At 50.1% G+C, this 17,817-nt stretch overlaps 1 protein-coding gene across 1 annotated transcript in view; it reads right to left on the bottom strand.

Moving 5' to 3' along the window:
- samd11 (sterile alpha motif domain containing 11) overlaps positions 1–4,735 on the bottom strand; it is a 70,054-nt gene extending 65,319 nt beyond the window's left edge. Inside the window, exon 1 of the mRNA XM_030118384.1 lies at positions 4,723–4,735. The gene's annotated coding sequence lies outside the window, so the exon portion shown is untranslated. The remainder of the gene's footprint in view (positions 1–4,722) is intronic.
- Positions 4,736–17,817: the final 13,082 nt, after the last annotated feature.

Below are 17,817 nucleotides of genomic sequence, written 5' to 3'. Positions count from 1 at the left end.
ACCGTTTTTCAAAACGTTGCCGTGTAAACGCGAACATTCTCTGAAAAAAACGATAGGTTTTCACAAGGAACGTTGTCGCATAAATATCACTGCATTGACTCCAATACTGTGTCTTGTTTATTATCTTATTGTCTTTCCAGTCATGTTTATGGTTAAAAACACAGCGAACTGGAATATAGCGCTTGTGTGTCCTGTTTCATATGAAGAGACGAGGAGTGTTTTACCGTATTCGGTCGCTTTATGAACTTTGCTGATTGTGACGGCCGTACAGCTTTATCCTCACTCCTTTCACAGGACCGCGATGCGACCGGGCTCCGCCACCGTGGAGATAAAGGCTCATTAAATCAAAACAATTAACTGTATTTGTCCATCTCCAGTTCATTAATCAGCAGCCACCATTTAATATTTTCTACCCTGAAATTAAGTTTGTGACGCAGCGTTTAAAGAGTGATTAAAATTGATATCTGGTTCAAAACTGATTAAAATCACCTTCCTCTTCCACCAATGTGTGAAATCGTCTTTTTTTTTCCTCTAATTTTTGCAAATTGGCCAGCAGACCGCCCATGGGCTGTCTAGATATGAGTGCTTGTTTTATTTTTCTATTTCTGGCTTTAATCAGAAGAGATTCTCCCATAAGAAGAAGCTCCGGAGCATCTGGGCAGACCATAATTTATTAAAAAGTATTAACATTCATAACATTGAGCTTGATGGACTGTCGTAAAGCAAGACAACCACACAAATATTAATTACTCAGAAAATGTCTTTTTTTATGAAGCCATCAAACACGAGGCTGATGAATGAGAGTTTGTCATTAATAAAAGGGGTTAGAGGTCAGAGATCCAAACAAATGAGGCGATCTGTGCCAACAGATGAAAGTCACACTGCAGCAGAAGGTTAAAAACTACCAGAAGAATCTTAGAATCGGTTCATTTTGCTGAAAAACCCCATCTTTTCCTATTCTGCTGGAAAAAAAAGGTGCATGGGAGAAGCTGGGGTCAGGATGTTGCGTGAACAGATGTTTAGTCTGAACAGAGCGGCTCACTGTCCTCTGTTTTTACTGGCTTTCCACCGGAGCGCCGCTGCCTCGGTCACTACCGCCACTTCCAACCTGACCCGCACAGACCGGCGCCAAGCCTTTGAGGTGCCGCGTCAAAGGGTGAGGGAGCGGAGAAGGAAACACCGGCTGCGGCGGCAGGCCGGCGAGCCGCTGCCAGGTCCACGGAGCTGCGGCCGGCGCAGTATAAACAAGCCCGAGCGCGGCCACCGGGGACCGGCGCATCGCCCCAGTGGAAAACGTCTGGCCCCGGATGAGTCAGCCTCCGACACGGCACAAAAGGACTGGAGGGAAACTGCTGTGCACCAAACAGTTTCCAGACGATCCAAAATAGGGCCTATTAATCCCAACATGATGGCAACCAAATGTTAAGCGAAGGCAGAGACTGTGTAGGTCGCAGTTTAAGCAGCCGGGACAGAAAACTTCCACATGTGCGCTCCCTCGGCCTACAGTAAAGAGGCCTGAAATGTGCCGCCAGCGCTCACTGCTATACACTGAAATATGTATTAATACCGTGAGGCACACAACTCTGGATTCCTCTGCAGCGCAGGAGTGTTGAAAATACGGTGAAACTCTCCATGACGGCCCGTTCAAAGTGAGAACGCAAAAGATTCACAGTGTTTTGGGCGTCTGTTTACATGACAACAGCAATCAGAGCTTCTGAAAACACAACCTTTTCCAAAGGTTCTGTCTCTGTCTCCATATAAATGGATAAAAACACGACTTTTTGAAAATGCTGTCTGCCTCCTGGGTGTCACGCTGACACAAAAACCGAGCGTTTTCGCCAGAAATGTTGTATCACGCCGTCTCTCAGGAACATCTGCACAGGAGACACGATTGATGACCGGCAATCAGAGCTCCCGGCTCCCGGCTAAGTGCCGCGCCGCCGCCTGGTCTGCGTCAGCCGCCGTTCCCCACAGTCAGAGGAAAGGAGGACGGGCCATCAAGAGCCGGGGAAGGATCCAGGAATGCGCGGCGAGGCGGCTGCCTTGGCAGGTAGATGAAGTGAGGATCGCATCGGCCGGCGAGGGAGTGATTAATGTGCGGGGGAACGCACGGGAAGGAAAACAAGGCCATAAATCAGCTGCCGGGCCTCCATGCTAATTGTAATTGAAATGAATTTGTCTGGCCGGAACCGTACGGAGGTGCTTTCCTGATTGACCAATCGGACTCCGACGGTCAGAGGGAAATGAAACACGGAGCTCGGCGCGTCTGCGCCAAGATCAATGCATGACCCGCTGCCGGTGTAAATAAAGCGGGTTTGGGGTTTGGGGCGGGGGGGGGGGGGGGACATGTAACAGGTGAGTTATTGTGTCGACTCCTGTGGTAACTTTGGTCTGTGTGGCCGTGCAGCCGTTACTCAGGGTGTAGGGTTCTCTGACTTTTTGGCCACAATTCACATGTGAGGTGGAGTTGTTCAAATATTAATACTGAATTCACAGAGGTGAGGCCTTTGATTTCTTTTTTCTTTCTTTTCTTTTTTTTTTTTGTTTTTTACCGCCTCAAGACAGAAAGTGTGCAACATTGCGCAGCGAGTGCAAGAAAAACTTTGTATTGGATGCTACATAGCCTGAATGAATGTAGCCTACTATATTCTTGGACCACAAAGCTGCAGAAACTCATGCATAAAAATGTGTCGGAGTCTGCCTCCGAGCCTGTTTTTTTAACCCCAACCCCCCCCCCCTCCAGTCCACTCCCACAGCAAGCAGGTAGTCCTCCATTTATTAACCCAGCTGCTCAGCAGCTAATTGGGACATGCACAGGCCTGTCAGCCGGCGTGCGTGTGTGTTTGTGTGTGTTTTAAATGAATGTGAGGATATAGAACGATCGCCCTGAAGAGAGGACACGAGGATCAGCGACGGCCGTGATTTAACTGATTTTGTGAATCAGTACGACGCCGTCCCATCAAGAGACTCTCGATGAGGCCGTCAGAGAAACTCCCTGATCCTGCTTTCAGCTCATTATGAAGCTCGGCCTCGTGGAATAGTCCACTGGTTTTTCACCGAATCTCGCTGAAACAGATTGAATAATTGTGATGCGATGAAACTCCAAATGAACAGCCCGGCTTGGAGCGAGAAGCAGGAGTCGCCGCGGACGGGAGGGACGGCGTGTTGTGCACCCAGCAGAGTTTTCCCCCGCTCCCGTCTCTCTGGGATTTGGTCTCCATGTTGTGATCCAATAACTTTCCCCCATGAGACTGCGGATAGCATCCTAGCCTCGCTACAGGAAAATAACATCCTCTCCCATACGCACACAGAGGAATACAGCGTTTCATAACATACCCTCATCAGGACCGGCTCTAACCGCGCCGCCGCCACGAGCACGAGGGGCAGCTTTAGCGCGGTTAGCGCCGCGCTACCTATGGGGCAATTGCCTGCAATATGTTTGAGATTACTTAGAGGATTTCACATGCTCTGCAACAAACACCACAACGAGCGTTCGCCCACGCAATCCCGAGCTCTTTGAACCCGGCGGCCGCATCGAACAATAGGAACAAAGCGTTGTCTTTCAATTGTGTGTGACAGCGAGGGCCGCTCGGCGCCGAGGCCTTCGCCCGAACTATCGGGGCTGCGTTTGCTAAATGAGCCGGAGCAGCGCGGCGGAGCCCACTAGGCTCCAGTCTCTGATACGACCAGGGGCTTTTCTCTGCCTGCGCTCCCTCCGCCGCCTCGCCGCCCCCCTCCCCCTCCCCCTCCCCCTCCCCCTCCTCCCCCTCCCCCCGCTCCCCCCATCCTTCCCCTCCGTCAGGAATCTATATTTCATAAGCGAGCTGTGGAGCTCCAGTGCCCAATTATCAGCAGATAAGGCACAGGAAGCCCTGGAGCGCCGGCACGGCTATTTAGACGGGGAGGGGGGAAGGAGCCGGAGAAGGGAAGGCAGGCAGGCAGGCAGGCAGGCAGGCAGGCAGGGACCCAACCCCCCAGGGGCAGTTCGCCCTCACTACGCTATTTTTTTCCTCCCTCTTTTTTCCTTTTCTCTCCCTCGCTGACAGCCTCCTCCTCCTCTCCCCCCCCCCCCCCCCCCCCCACCTCCCCCGCTCCCCCCCTTACCTTAGCGGCAGGGTTCAATTAGTGCCGACGGCGGCGAGCACCCGCAGCCCCGCTTCGCCCGGGAGCCCAGGCCTCTATCAGCACACGGCAACAACACGCAAGGCTGAGCCCAACTAGCAAGCCGGCGTGGAGGCGAGTCCCGCGCCGGCCTCGCACGTACGTGCGCACACACACACACACACACACACACACACACACACAATCTGAGAGGCTTTTAGTGTCTCAGCCAGGAGCACAACAGGGTCATCCATATGAAATTTTAAATAAAAACACCACTTTTTCTTTCAGTTTTTCTACCGTCTTCTTCAAACCAGCCCGTGGACGAAGGGAGGACGGTACTGAAGCCGCCAGCGGAGATTCAGATGACCAGAATCGGGTCTGGATGATTACCGCCAAATTATACCAGAGGCCTTATTTACACGACGGCGTTTTGAAATGTGAATGAACGAAAACACAAGACGTTCAACTGTGTTTGGGGTGTTCAATTATCACGACGATGGCGCCCGGAGTCTCTGAAAACGGCTCCAGAGGTGAAACTTAGAGAAATCACACAGACTCTGTGGAAACAGGCGAAAACGCAACTTTCTGAGAACGCAGGCGCTCCGTCTCCATATAGACGCTCACACGCCCGCATGCACAGCTGATGGAGAACAAGAACGACGTTGTCCTCCAGAGTGTCAGAGAGTCCAGACTCTCCTGGTCCCGGTCGTGTTTTAGTTGACAGTCACCACGATAACAGTCCAACCTCGTGCGTCTGTGTTTAAAGACCCATATCATGCTTTTCTGAGCCTGCTGAAAAACGAGCCTGACAAACACGGAAGTCCAAAACAACTGGATTTCACTAAACCAGCCTCTCCCCATATGAGCAGCTTGTTACCCCAGAACCTGCATAACAGCATGTTCATGATGCAAAACACAGAACCACGTTTCTGGATCTAGTTCATGAAGATCTATGCTACCATGCTGCTCACATGTTTTTAGGCTTCATGATTGGTGGCGCTAGACGGAGATCAGTGATAAGTCAGTGTTTAAAGGGAACTAGAACATTTACATAGATTACTCAAAAATGCATGAGTGAAAGAACGATTTCAGTGAAGACGTAATCACACAAATACATTATTAAAAGCTCATAAAAGTCAATTTTTTATTGACAGGGGTTCCTTCATGATTGTTCTCTGGATGCTTTTCTTACATTACAAAAACGAATAACAGCACCCACTAGTGGTCCAACATGAAAACTAAATCGCTTTCAGAACATCGTCGTGTAAACGCAAGATTTTTCTCAAATGAAAACTTGAAGCGCTTTCTCTTCCGGGCCGGACATATTCCTCTTTCTCCCATGATTCTCCCACACACGTGGTTGCTGCCTTCTCAGACACATTTATGTCGGGACTTTTGACACTTCTCTGCAGCCCCGGACCTTTATTAGCGACGGGGTAAAACTCAATGTGCCTCTCACGTTTTCAAACCCCGACAAAAAAAACCAACTCCAACTGCCAAAGCCGAGCAAGGTCGGCCAGGGGTCAGGCACAGCTCACGGATACGAGACGGATATCGATTCGCTGGGACAGGCCACGGGCGCGCGCGCGCGCACACACACACACACAGACACACACACACACAGACACACACACACACACACACACATACACACACACACTTTCCCCTCCTCTTTTCCTCTTTCTCTCTACAGTCACAGGGCAGGCATCAGCCAATAGATCAGCCAGGGGCAGGAAACGGCCGGGGTCAGAGGGGACACAGCGTGAGTGTGTGTGTGTGTGTGTGTGTGTGTGTGTGTGTGTGTGTGTGTGTGTGTGTGTGTGTGTGTGCGTGCGTGTGTGTTGATAAGACTAACAGCCTGCTGAAAGCTGCTCTCACCCAGAGCTGTGCGGGACCTTCAGGCTGTGCCGATTCACCTCCGAGCAGCAAAGCAAACAGCTCGGACCAAACAGTGATGGAGTGTTTATCTCGCCCTCACTGATGGACGTGCACGCACGCGCACGAGGGTCCGCCATCCGCCATCCGCCGCCGCTGTCGTCCCGTTTCAGGGCGCCACGCTTTGCCGTCTCCATCATTCGGAGGCCGGTCGCTCAGAACACTTGTCACCGCGGGTCGGCGTGCGGCTCGCTGTTTGTGCCGCTGTCGCCTCGTGGCGCCTTTTCAGGGGATCCACCAATGGCGAGCGCAGCGGGGTAAAACGGAGGCGAGGAGCCCCGGGTGGACCGAAGGCTCAGCTGGAGAGCACATACAGCGTCGGCGGAGGATGGGTCATCATGTGTGTGCACGTGCCATGTGTGATTGCTGTGCATGAGTGAATAAGTTAAGTGTATGTCTCAGAGTGTGTGTTCAAAAGCACGCGTGTGTGTTTGAGTGTGTGTGTGTGTGTGTGTGTGTGTGTGTGTGTGTACGCTACATGTGAGAGAAAGTCGGGGGGCAGTGAAGCGGAGGAGGGCAGGCGATGCTCCCAGGCACAGAAAGCAGGCCAGCTCCTCTCCCACCGAGGAGACGGCGCCGCGTAGCAAGACCTCGTCGAGCGAGTTGCATCAGTGAAGTTGAGCTAAATCTGCCGTCACCTCCAAATTAAAGCAACGGCTCCAGCATGCGGCGCGCCGGTTCACACCGCTCGAACCGTGCACGTCACAGGCTCGGCCATCTTTCTTGATTTTTTTTTTTTTCTGTATTTTTGTTTGGCTGTTGCTGTGGCTTTCAGCCGTCCGAACTATAAACTACTGAAGTATCAGACAGAAACAGAGGAGCAGAGCGGAGACAAAGGACTGGGAGGCACAGACAGACGGAACAGACAGAGAGACGGCCGAGGGGGAAGCGAACTTCCCCGCTGACGCTCTTGTTCCACAGTGAGAATCCCCGGTCGGTAGCCTCAGACATCTGGTTCCAGTTAGCTCTCAGCGCCTTGACGCGTTTCCTGTGCTGCTGCTGCTGCTGCTCCACGCAGCCGCGGCCACGACGCAGCCCTCCCAACGCCATGACAGCTCAGCCCTCGCTCAGGATGATGATATACTGCAACACACACACACACACACACACACACACACACACTCTCTCAAACGGACCAGGAAGAGGTGCGGGCTGGAGCGAGACGTTCGTTTGTGTTGCAGTTTGCTCCAGAAAGAGCTTTTGCAGATCCAAAATAAAACGACGACGACGCCGAGCTGCGACAGAAGAGTCAGGCTCACATAAATAACCTCACGCTTCCAAAGAATTTACTGTTCTGGTGCCGTCACACACTTTTTATAAGATATAAGTGACAGTCAGTCAATAAAACCTAAAAGTAGTGACAGTATATTTCAAATATGAAAAGAAAAAAAAGCTGAATATTTTCACAATAAGACATAAAAACTGTCAATGTGTGAAATTAATATGAGCAGCTTTCATTTCGCACTATAAAATTAAGTTTTATTTAATTTGTATGTTTAAAATGATTTGTGGATTTTGGCTGCCTTCCATCTGTACGTCCGTCTGTAGCAGGGGTGTCAAACATGAGGCCCGTGGGCCTGAAACGGCTCGCAAGAGGCTGCAATGCAGCCCACCAAACCGCCAAGGAAATAGGAAAAATTTGAAAGAAAAGACAGAGTTTTTCTTAACAAAGGTGGTGACACAGCACAACACCGGGACCGAGCTGAGATATCAGAGAAACGCCACTAAACTACCTCACTGCTATCAAACTAGCAGTAGCCTCAAAGTCATGCTGTCAGGGTGTAAAAATGCAAATTATGTGAACGTTTTGGGATATTTCACTGTATTTTACACCAGAAGGTTTCATTAAAATGGACTTTATGTTGAGATTCTGTTCATCGTCTATTGTAATTTTCGAGAACTCCGGAGCCTCATGTGTCTCCTGAGTCCTCGTGTGACGGCTGACTGAATCTATGAGATCCATACAGACTATATGCAAACCCTTATATGAGCCCTTATATATATCATATATGAGAACCCTTCAGTCTTCGGGCCAGGAACTCCCGAGTGTCCCAAAGATACGGTCTAAAACCCGGGGAGAACAATCCTTTCTGTCTGCGGCTCTCAGACTCTGGAACCACCTGGCCTTGTTGCTCCGTATGGCCGAGTCTGTGGAGTCGTCCAAACAGGACTTCAAGACATTTTTATATAGGGAAACGTTTGCTTGAATACTTCATGACTTGTTCAGATTTTTATCTGTGAAAAGCACTTTATGAATAAACTTTACTTACAATATGCTATAAACATTAACAAAGGGAGAACATGGACATATGTATGGACAGTTAGATTACAGTGACTGTCAACTGTTAAACTACTAACTCTAGGAGAACCTGGACTGGGACCAGGACCGGGACCAGGACCAGGACCAGGACCAGGACCAGGACCAGGACCAGGACCAGGGGGAGAATCTCATGTCATGACACACTCTTTGTTCGAGCATAGAGAGGAACTATTTGCTACAGCTGTGGTGTTTCAGAAAAGTTCCTTTTTCCTCGTTTCCTCAGAAACGGAGTCAAAACATTTTTCAAAAGTTTCCAAAAGTTCCACCTTGGGAGTTGTTTTTCAAAAAGTAGTGTGTTTAGTGACTCGGATCACGGCTGCAGTGTAAACGGATCCCCCACAACTGAACAAGAGTTTTGCGTCTTCACTTTAAAACACTGAGTAAGCGGGGCGTAATAATAAGATAACAGCAGCGGTTACAAGATTAAAATCACAATAAACACTTCTATCAGATTAGACTGTCATTGACTGAAACTGAAATGCTGTTGGAGGAGGCGATAACATCCTGTTTAACGATCACATCAGACGCAGACGCCTCGTCGGACGCTTCCTTCAGCCTGTTTCTGCAGCAAAGCTCAACCTGTGGATGAGGGAAGCAACACCTCCAGCTGGGAAAAGGCCTTCATGCTCGTCTTATTCTGGTCCAGATAAAAGCAAAAACACAAATCAAGGTTTATTTTTCTTTAAGAACACATAAACTTGTGTTTTTCATCCAAAAACACTCTCATTGATTGTCGCTGCTCTTTCAGCGGAGTCTGCAGACAATCTCCCGCCGGCCGCAGCGACGCTGCCGAACGTGAAGCGGTAACGGGGAAGCTCTGAGGCGAACGCCGCACTGTGGCCTGTCAGATTTGGGAAGTCGCGGCGCTACACGCTGCGCCGGCGTTCGGAGCAGCTGCCCACTAAATCAACCACAACGCCTCTCAGCCAGGTGATCCCCCGTGGGGAGGAGTGGAAACGTCCCGCCAGAGAACGGAGAAATTTCCTCCCCACCCAAGAAGCCCACACAACCCTCGCCGCCGCGCAGAGACAACCTCGCAGGCTCCCGCCGCGCCGGGGATTCTGGGTAGTGAAAGTGAGAACGAGGGGGTGAAAGAAGCCAAAGAAACTAAAGTGCAACGAGGAGGAGGCACAGAGACAGGAAGGAGCTTCTCAAAGGCTTTCCTGCGTTGGAGGGACTCCCTGCACCACGCAATTTCTCTCCAAACACAGAGCAGAGGTAATTCTCTGAAACGGCGGCGTTACTGGAAATTTACTGATCTCATAATCGGCTCCTCGAACACGAAAGGCCAGACGGGTTCCTCCAGAACGGAGAGGTTACACAACTCAAGCGCACACGTTGAGTTTTCACTCGAATTCCACACTTAGATACGAATTTATTTCACCTGAAAACAGCAGGATGTCCCACTGAGAGCAAAGCGCCCGGGCCAACCCGACAGAACAGGCCAACGTGGGTTTGATCACTTCAGCTTTGCGTCACCGTGTTTCTGTCTCCACGCTTATATAATACTTGATTACTGTTTCCAAATAGAAAATGTCATCTAGATCCACTGATCTACTTTAAAATAAAAAATACAAAAATACAGCAGAATAAAACAATGTCCCAATGACAGTGAAGTAAAATGGACAAAACCTGCATTTATTCAGTTCTAAGTTTCCTCTTCTAGTTGTCCTATACGAACCCTAACCGATAAGAGGCAACTGGTGTCTGCTGCTGTCTGTACTTTCGGAGCGAAGTACTTCTTACTTTACTCAGGAAGTATTTGTACTCTTGGGTGAGGAGTGTGTACTTTTGCCACCTCCGCTCTGGGTGTGCTGTAAAAACAAATTAAATCCATACAGCCCGATGTCCTCTGAGGGTTTTCAAGCACAAATGTTTATTTATTTTTTTTTTTTTTGTAAATTTACAGGCATATAGCGATTGCTATGCAGAGCTTCAGACGGGGGAGCAATAACGCATAAACAGCTCTCCATCCAAATTCTGCTCCAGCTAAACAGGGTTGCTTTTTTTTTTTTTTTTTCACACTCAAAAAGCCCCACTTTAATTGCTCCCAATTGGGGGTGAGTGTGAGCAAACGAGGACAAATGAAAGTTTAAGGAGGCAGTATTGATTTGTGTAGAGGTCAGGGGTAGGTCGTCCCTATCAGAGAATCAACAAACAGCCGCCAGCGCCCTCCTCGGCTCAGCCAATCGCCTCCTGACCTGCTCCGCGGTTACCATGGCGAATGACCCTGAACCGCTCAGACTGTACGCTCCGCTCCGCGCCCGGAGAGAGACGGCGGAGCTACATCCAACCCCTGACCTGCGGCCTCTCCGCTCCGTCCTCTGGAGCCTGATTCGGAACGATTCCTCCCATTATCCAATTGTCTTAATAATTCTCAAACATCCTAATTTTTTGCTTTCTTTCCTTCTCTTTGACCGGTGATCAAAATCCAGAGAGAGGCTCGTCTCCAGGATATTGATTCTTCCTCTCGCTGTTTTGCCAGCGGTGTGTTTGAACGCGGCGTCCCACCCATCACGTCTTTCCCATGATCCTCTTTTTCTCTCCATGTTGGAGGAACGAATCTGGGATTCTTGTCAGAACCCTCTCTTTCTAATTCCTCCCCCCCCACTGCTCCTCCTCCCTTCATCCCCCGCTCCTCCTCGCTCCCCTCCCTCCCTCCGAGGCAGGCAGGCGGTGGTGGTAACCGAGCCTCTGGCAGTGTGTTCCTATCCTGCAGGAGCCCTCAGGTTCCAACCTGTCAATATCCCAGGCAGCGTCTCGGCTCCGCTGCGGCTCAGTTAACCTCCTCACCCGCCGCCGCCGCCGCCGCCGCCGCCGCCGCACAGGGGCTCCTGTCCCTCTGCCAGCCCCCACCCCCACCCCCGACCCCCACCCCCTCCAACCAGTTCCCAAAACACACATCTGCAAAGGGCAACTCTCTGGCAACGGCGCCGCGCAATATGGCCGCCGAGGGTCGTTTTCTGCCCGCTGACGTCTCGGATGTTTGGGATGACGGTCACGGCGGAGGCCGGCGGAGGGAGGAGACGTCGGAGAAGACGGAGAGGTCCGGTGACTCAACGGCGAAGGCCTCGTCTCTTCGTCATGTGTCTCGGTTTCAGGGTGAGGAAGGGTCATCGGAGGAAAAAACACCCAAACAGGAAGGGCTCAGCTCGTCGTGGAGGCGGACCGAGCAGCGGATTTATCGGATTTACCAGAAAAGTTGGGAGGAAAACACAAAGTCAAAGGGCGGCCTGAGCGCCGCGGTGTGTCTGTAATCCACACATGCGCGGAGGCCTGATCCCCACTGCGGTAACAAGCGTGTGGCAGCATGTCACCCTTCGCATCTCCCAACACACACACACACACACACACACACACATACACACACACACACACACACACGCGCGCGCGCGCACACACGCACACACACGCACGGCGGGCCGTGCCTGGCTGCGAGGCACCGCGGCTGTCTGCGGGGAGCTCAGGTTACGGCCGACCAGACTTTATGGAAGCCTCGCTCCCACACCCACTCCCCCCTCCGCACGGCTCCGGAGGAGGTATCCAGTTGCCGGTTCAGCGCCGGCCAGCCTTGGCGCTGGCGGCAGCTTGTGATCTCGGCTGCCTCTGTGTGTGTGTGTGTGTGTGTGTGTGTGTGTTTTATCTACCGCTCTTTGAGGGTATCGACACACAGTGCAGCTGTCTCTCCAGGTATGTAGGTGTGATTTACAGTGAGGACCGCTCACGTGCACAAGCGCGCACAAACACACACACACACACACACACACACACACACAATAATCTGAACTTTTCCTGAGCCCCAAAGCGCCTCAGTGCTAAAAAAAAAAATCTGCATTTAATAAGCCCGAAGAAGGACTTTTAAAACTAAATCATGTAAAAATATCTTAACCTTAAAGTGTTTCCTTCCAGAACATTACTATTCTCTCAAGTCAGGACAAAGATGCGTTTTTATATTCTATAGATACAATCAAATATCTTGCAAAGTGGTGTAAAGCTCACCAAATACACGTTTAAATTCTTTGATAAGGCTTTGATTCAACTAAAGGTCCGTTTTCAAGTGAAACAGAAAACTTTCGTTGTGCTTTGAGGGTCTGTTTTCACGACAACGAAGCTCAGAGCCACTGAGAACACAACTGTTTGAAAAAGACTTCCAAGGTTTGACGTCTGGAATAATTGTATAAATGTGAAAATAAATAACACAGCTCCTGGTAGCACGTCGGAGACTCCAGCAGTTTTCTTCCAGTTCAGCTGGAGGCAGCAGATGTATGGGTTTCCTCAAAATCTGGACAAATAAAATGTAAAGAATCCGCACGGATTGTTGCCACAACAGCTGAGTGAAAATACAGAAATGTCCCGCCTCGGAAAAGTGTCAGAACCTGGACCGACTCTTTGCTTCCTGCCAGTCGACTGAGTGTCGCTGAGAGGAAAAGCAACACGAGGAGGCAGCGGAGAGGCTTCTCACACTGTGTGTAGTGAAGTCTTAAATATGAGTTCTGTATTCATCACAACACCAAAAAAAGCTTTATTGACCACGAGACACGTTTGAATGATCAAATAAATCACAGAGTGCTTAAAATGAGCCTCAGATTTATGAAAAAAGTGCCCTGACAAGACTGAACTGGCACAGAAAAGCTTCAGACTCTCTGAAAAATGGATTCGGACACCCAGTTCGCTACAGAGAGGCAATGATGTAGTTCTCATGTGGGACCACTAGTGGGTGCTGTTGAGTGTTTTCATAATGAAATCACATCGACACAGAGAACATTAGGCTGTAAACACTGAGAATGGGAGAACACGGACATACAGATGGACAAACAACCATGTTGAAAGACGGTCGACTCTAAATACCAAGTCCAGGAGGAGATGTTCTGGTTTTGCGTTTTCACTTGACGTTGCGTAAATGTAGCCTCAATTACACTTTCAAAAAACAAATTTGACCATCAAGGCAACATTGGGTTCTGTTTTGCGTCCCGTGGTCTTCCTGTCCTCCATCTGCAGAAGGCGGAGAGGCGGAGAGGCGCTCTCGCAGGTCAGCGTGGAACAGACCCTCGATATGCGAGGACCTTGTGACGGTTCTACCACGGGCTCGCTTACGAGCCCGGCATGGAACGGCACTCATGAATAATGCACGGGGACATCTGCCACCTCTGAATTATAGATCTGTGGAGGCCCAGCATATGGGAACAGCCCAGCAAGTGCTAATGGCTAACTCCCCATGACAAAATATGGGTTAGAGGCACGTGAATGATAGTTGGGTCATGCAACCCTTCAGTCATGTGAGTGTGAGGTGAATTGCAAATGTGATTATTTACATGTGTGCATATGTGTGTGCGTGCATGCTCGCTGGCCCGCGTGCGCCGAGGGGAGGCTCCGGCGGATATACATGTGGGATTTTCTTATTTGACCACAAACAAGCGTTCAAATTAGCAGACTTCCACCTTGCTCGTGTGCGTCTGAGCGAGCCGGTAAATCACAACACGTGTCGGAGACGTGGACGCACGGCGATCGCCGTCCCCACAGACGCAGAACGTGACGGGAAAATATGCATAATGAAATCAAAAGGGACGGCCCGGCGCTCCCGCATCCGTCTCCTCAGCCGAGCGCGGCTCAACCTGTGGATGTGGAAATAAAAAAAAAAAAAAAAACAGCAGAAGAAACCCTCAGCCTAACAAGCGACGGCTAATGTCTTTGAGCCTTTATGTAGGCTGGCTTCCTCCCGCTGAAGTGCTGCCTGCTTGAATATTCTATACTCCGGCTGCAAGGCCCGCTCTTTAAAGAAGCAGGGAGGGGGAGGACGGGGGGTTGGCAGGGATGGGGGGGTGTATTTTCTTCCGGCCCAGGCGAGCAGGAGGCCTGGTCTACCCGGGACCACTTCGATCTCCGCCTTTCTCTCCAGGATTATCCTCTTATCAGCGCCGCAAAAGCCAGCCTAAGAAGCGCCAGTAATTAGCCTATCTTTAATTAACGAGCACTCCGCTTCAAAACCACCCACGGTCCGCGTAGGCTCCCACTTGGAAGGCAGTCAGCGCGGCGTAAGGATGAGCAGACTTAATCTTGTTTTTGTCTGAGCAAGAGAGAGGCGAACGTGTAGGAAAGGGCAAAGTTCAGCTCCAAGTAGTCGAGGAGTCGCACCATGCAGAACGTCCCTCGTGCACGCTCCTTCGCAAACAAGCCTTTCTCCACCGCAGGTTTCAAAGGGAATCCTACCACCCACCACTGTTCCACTTTGTTATGCCTGTGTGTGTGTGTGTGTGTGTGTGCGTGCACGTGCCCACTTGAGTGTGTATGCTCATGCGTGGAAGGACTGCTGCACTCAAATTATGTTACCACTCACCATCATTCAGACTTAAATTTCCAGGTTTGCCGACGCCTCCTTCGACGCTCCGCTGGAAACGTACGTGGGAGAAGATGAAGGACAGAAGTCACTTCGAGCAGCTCCAGGTCGGCGCCGTCTCGCTGAAACAATAATGATCGTTTTTATTCTGCTCAACGCAGCTCAAATTGATCTACAGTGGAATGTTAAATGATAACAACGCGTGTGTTTCCTTTTCTGAGAGTTTTTTTTTTAAAGCTAACCTTCAATTAAATATTTTATTTAAGAAGAATAGGTGCAATTTCCATAATATACTATTTTAATTGAATTATTTGATAACATTTTCACCCTCTACAAGCTGGATGAGATCTTTCAGTGAACTAATTGTATATTAATAGTTCAACATATTTCAACCCCACTGGTTAACTGTGGTAATTCTGGGACTATTTTTTAGCTGTTCAGCTCTTTATGCCACTTATAAACCAAAATATAGAGGTACAAACCTTCTGTGACCACTAAATATCACCACGTAACAATGAAACTCTACTACTTTTTAGGAAGAAAAGCAGAGAAACTGTTACTGCAATGAAAAAGACGATTAATCGTGAGCTAACTACACAAGGAAGGGCCAGAGCTGAGGAACAATCTTAATGTGAAAATAAAGACTGATCCATGTGTTTTTAACCACTTTAAGATAGACTTTTTTGGTAGGAGCGAATATTCCAGAAAATACGGTGAGAGCTGCTGTCATCAGGAACAAACAGGATATTGTTGAAACTGCTTCAGTTTGATTCATGCAGCATGACCGTGAAGCCAGTCGTCACGTTGCTGCTGCTAATCAAATCACTGCGTTGCTTCTCTGAACGCGTCTTTACGGGCTCTCACATCTCACACTCCAGCTCTCATCACTGAACCTCACAGAGAAATCCAGTTTTGGTTCAGTGTTGAAGAGAATCAATGGATCAAAGAACAAAAACAAAAAAGTGGAGCATTTACTCTTTTACACTTTTCTTTCCTAAAATAAATATTTCACAGGCTGTAGAAGGTATTATGATCCACAGAGAGCAACTAAAACCTCATTTTTATCAGGTTTCAACTGAAAACCTTCACATTTATACAGAAAACTGTTGAAAACGATGTAGTTCTCAGGTTGGACCGCTAGAGGGTGGTGTTGTTTGTTTTTGAGTGACACAATACAGACATACTGCAGAGAACAAAACACTAGAACCATTAACATTATGGAGAGACCAGGACAATCTGGATCAGGACCAGGAGAATCTGGATCAGGTTCAGGACCAGGTCCAAGAGAATCTGGACCGGGAGTCCTGACACTCTGGATTAAAACACTGATCTCATTGTTCCTGTAATGAACACATTATTTGCTCCAGTCTTACATGCACAGTCACTGCCTTTCAGAAAAGTTGCGTTTTCCCTCGTTTACACGCAGATGGAGTGGGAGGCGGGGGGGGGTTTAAAAAAGTTGCATTTTCAGTGTCTGGCAGCACCGTTGTCATGTAAACAGAAAACCAAACCTTTTCCCTTGAAAACATATAAATGGTGCCTGAGAAAAAGAAGGAGGCTGCTTCTCGAGAACTAATCAGAACCGTGGCGTTCCAGCCGTGGGAGCAGGGGGGTCATGTGAAGGAGAGACGGCGACGGCTCCAGATGAGAAGAGTAACGAGGAGGCCGGCCGAGCGAGACGCCGGCGCGGCCCCGGCCGTGGCACCGCCAGGCAGGAGGGGCGGCGGCGGCCCCAGCATGCATACATTAGCGGTGCTTAGGCGCACTAATTGCTTCTCACTTAGACAAATCTCCTGCAAATCACGGCTGCGCCGCCAGCACTGCCCGAGCCCCCCGGGAAGGAGAGACGGCAGGCAGGCGGGCGGACGGAGCGAGAGGCGGGAGGGGGAGGGGGAGGGGGAGGGGGAGGCAAGTGGAGCGTGTGTACCAGAGGCGCCTTGGAGCAGGATGGAGGAGGATGGAGGAGGAGGAGGAGGAGGAGGGAGGAAGGGTGGGGGGGGCTGCTCCCAGGAGAATAGAGAGAAACGAAGAGAGAGAGAGAGAGAGAGAGAGAGAAAGAGAGAGAAAAGCATCAACACTTCAAGAGTGTCTCTCTCTCTCTCTCTCTCTCTCTGCTCATCCATAGTCCAGGCTGAGTGCCCCACAACCTCTTACACCCCGACGCTCAGAAGCCCCGCTGCCCCCCCCCCCCACACTACCCCCCCCCCCCAACAAGCTCTCAGATCTCCCGCTCGCCCCTCCTCCCTCGCTCGCACTCCCTCCCTCTCTCCATCGCTGTACAGAAAAGTGGAGGAAAGATGAAACTCTACAAAGAGGGAAAAAAATCAATAACACAGATGGATAGCTGGATAACAGGGTCCGGCATGCTCCGGCGGTGAGGCAATCCAGAGGGTGCCCACACAACTTCCACACAGGCGGAGAGAGACGGGCAGAAAACAAGACGCCGGGAAGAAGGTGGTGATCAGCCTCAGGAAGTCAACAACGCCTGCAACACACACACACACACACACACAACAGCGGAAGGCTGCCTCAACACACACACACAGTCGAAATGCACGCATGCAAAGTATAAATAACAACAATTAGGCCTGTATAGAGAAAGACCCGCAGCAGCACAGTGCTAATTGGAGAAAGACTACGGCGTAATGAGAGTTATCAGGTAACCTGAGGTGAGAGTGAATCGCTTTCTGGAACAATAACATAGATAGCATACAAAAGATCAATATTATTGCAGGTTGTATTGCTCTGCCGGGGTGATTTCAGATATTGGGTGGCTGCGGGCAACATTTCTCTTGTTAGCGTTGGGTTAAGGAAGCAGGCCTCCATCAGCGGGACCGGACCTGCAGTCCCGGATCACTCCTCTCACTTCCTCCTGAAGCTTCTCAGCTGCTCGGGACGGTCCGCTCATCTCCACCACCACGGCTTCACAGGAGGAACATGCAAACTCCACACTGAAAGGCCCAGCTGGGCTCTGAACACGGAGCTTCCTGGTGTGAGGCGACAGTGCTAAACACTGCTGCTGATTCGAACTGACAGGAGCCAGGAGCCAAATAACAAAACGTATCGTTGATGTAAAGGTGGTGAAAATATGCCGTGTTTTAACACCAGACTGATGTAAACTCTG

This window comes from Salarias fasciatus, chromosome 20 (assembly GCF_902148845.1).
Source record: "Salarias fasciatus chromosome 20, fSalaFa1.1, whole genome shotgun sequence".
NCBI lineage: Eukaryota > Metazoa > Chordata > Actinopteri > Blenniiformes > Blenniidae > Salarias > Salarias fasciatus.
Note: the sequence above shows the minus strand (reverse complement) of the source record. Positions and strands in the feature narration are given on the sequence as shown.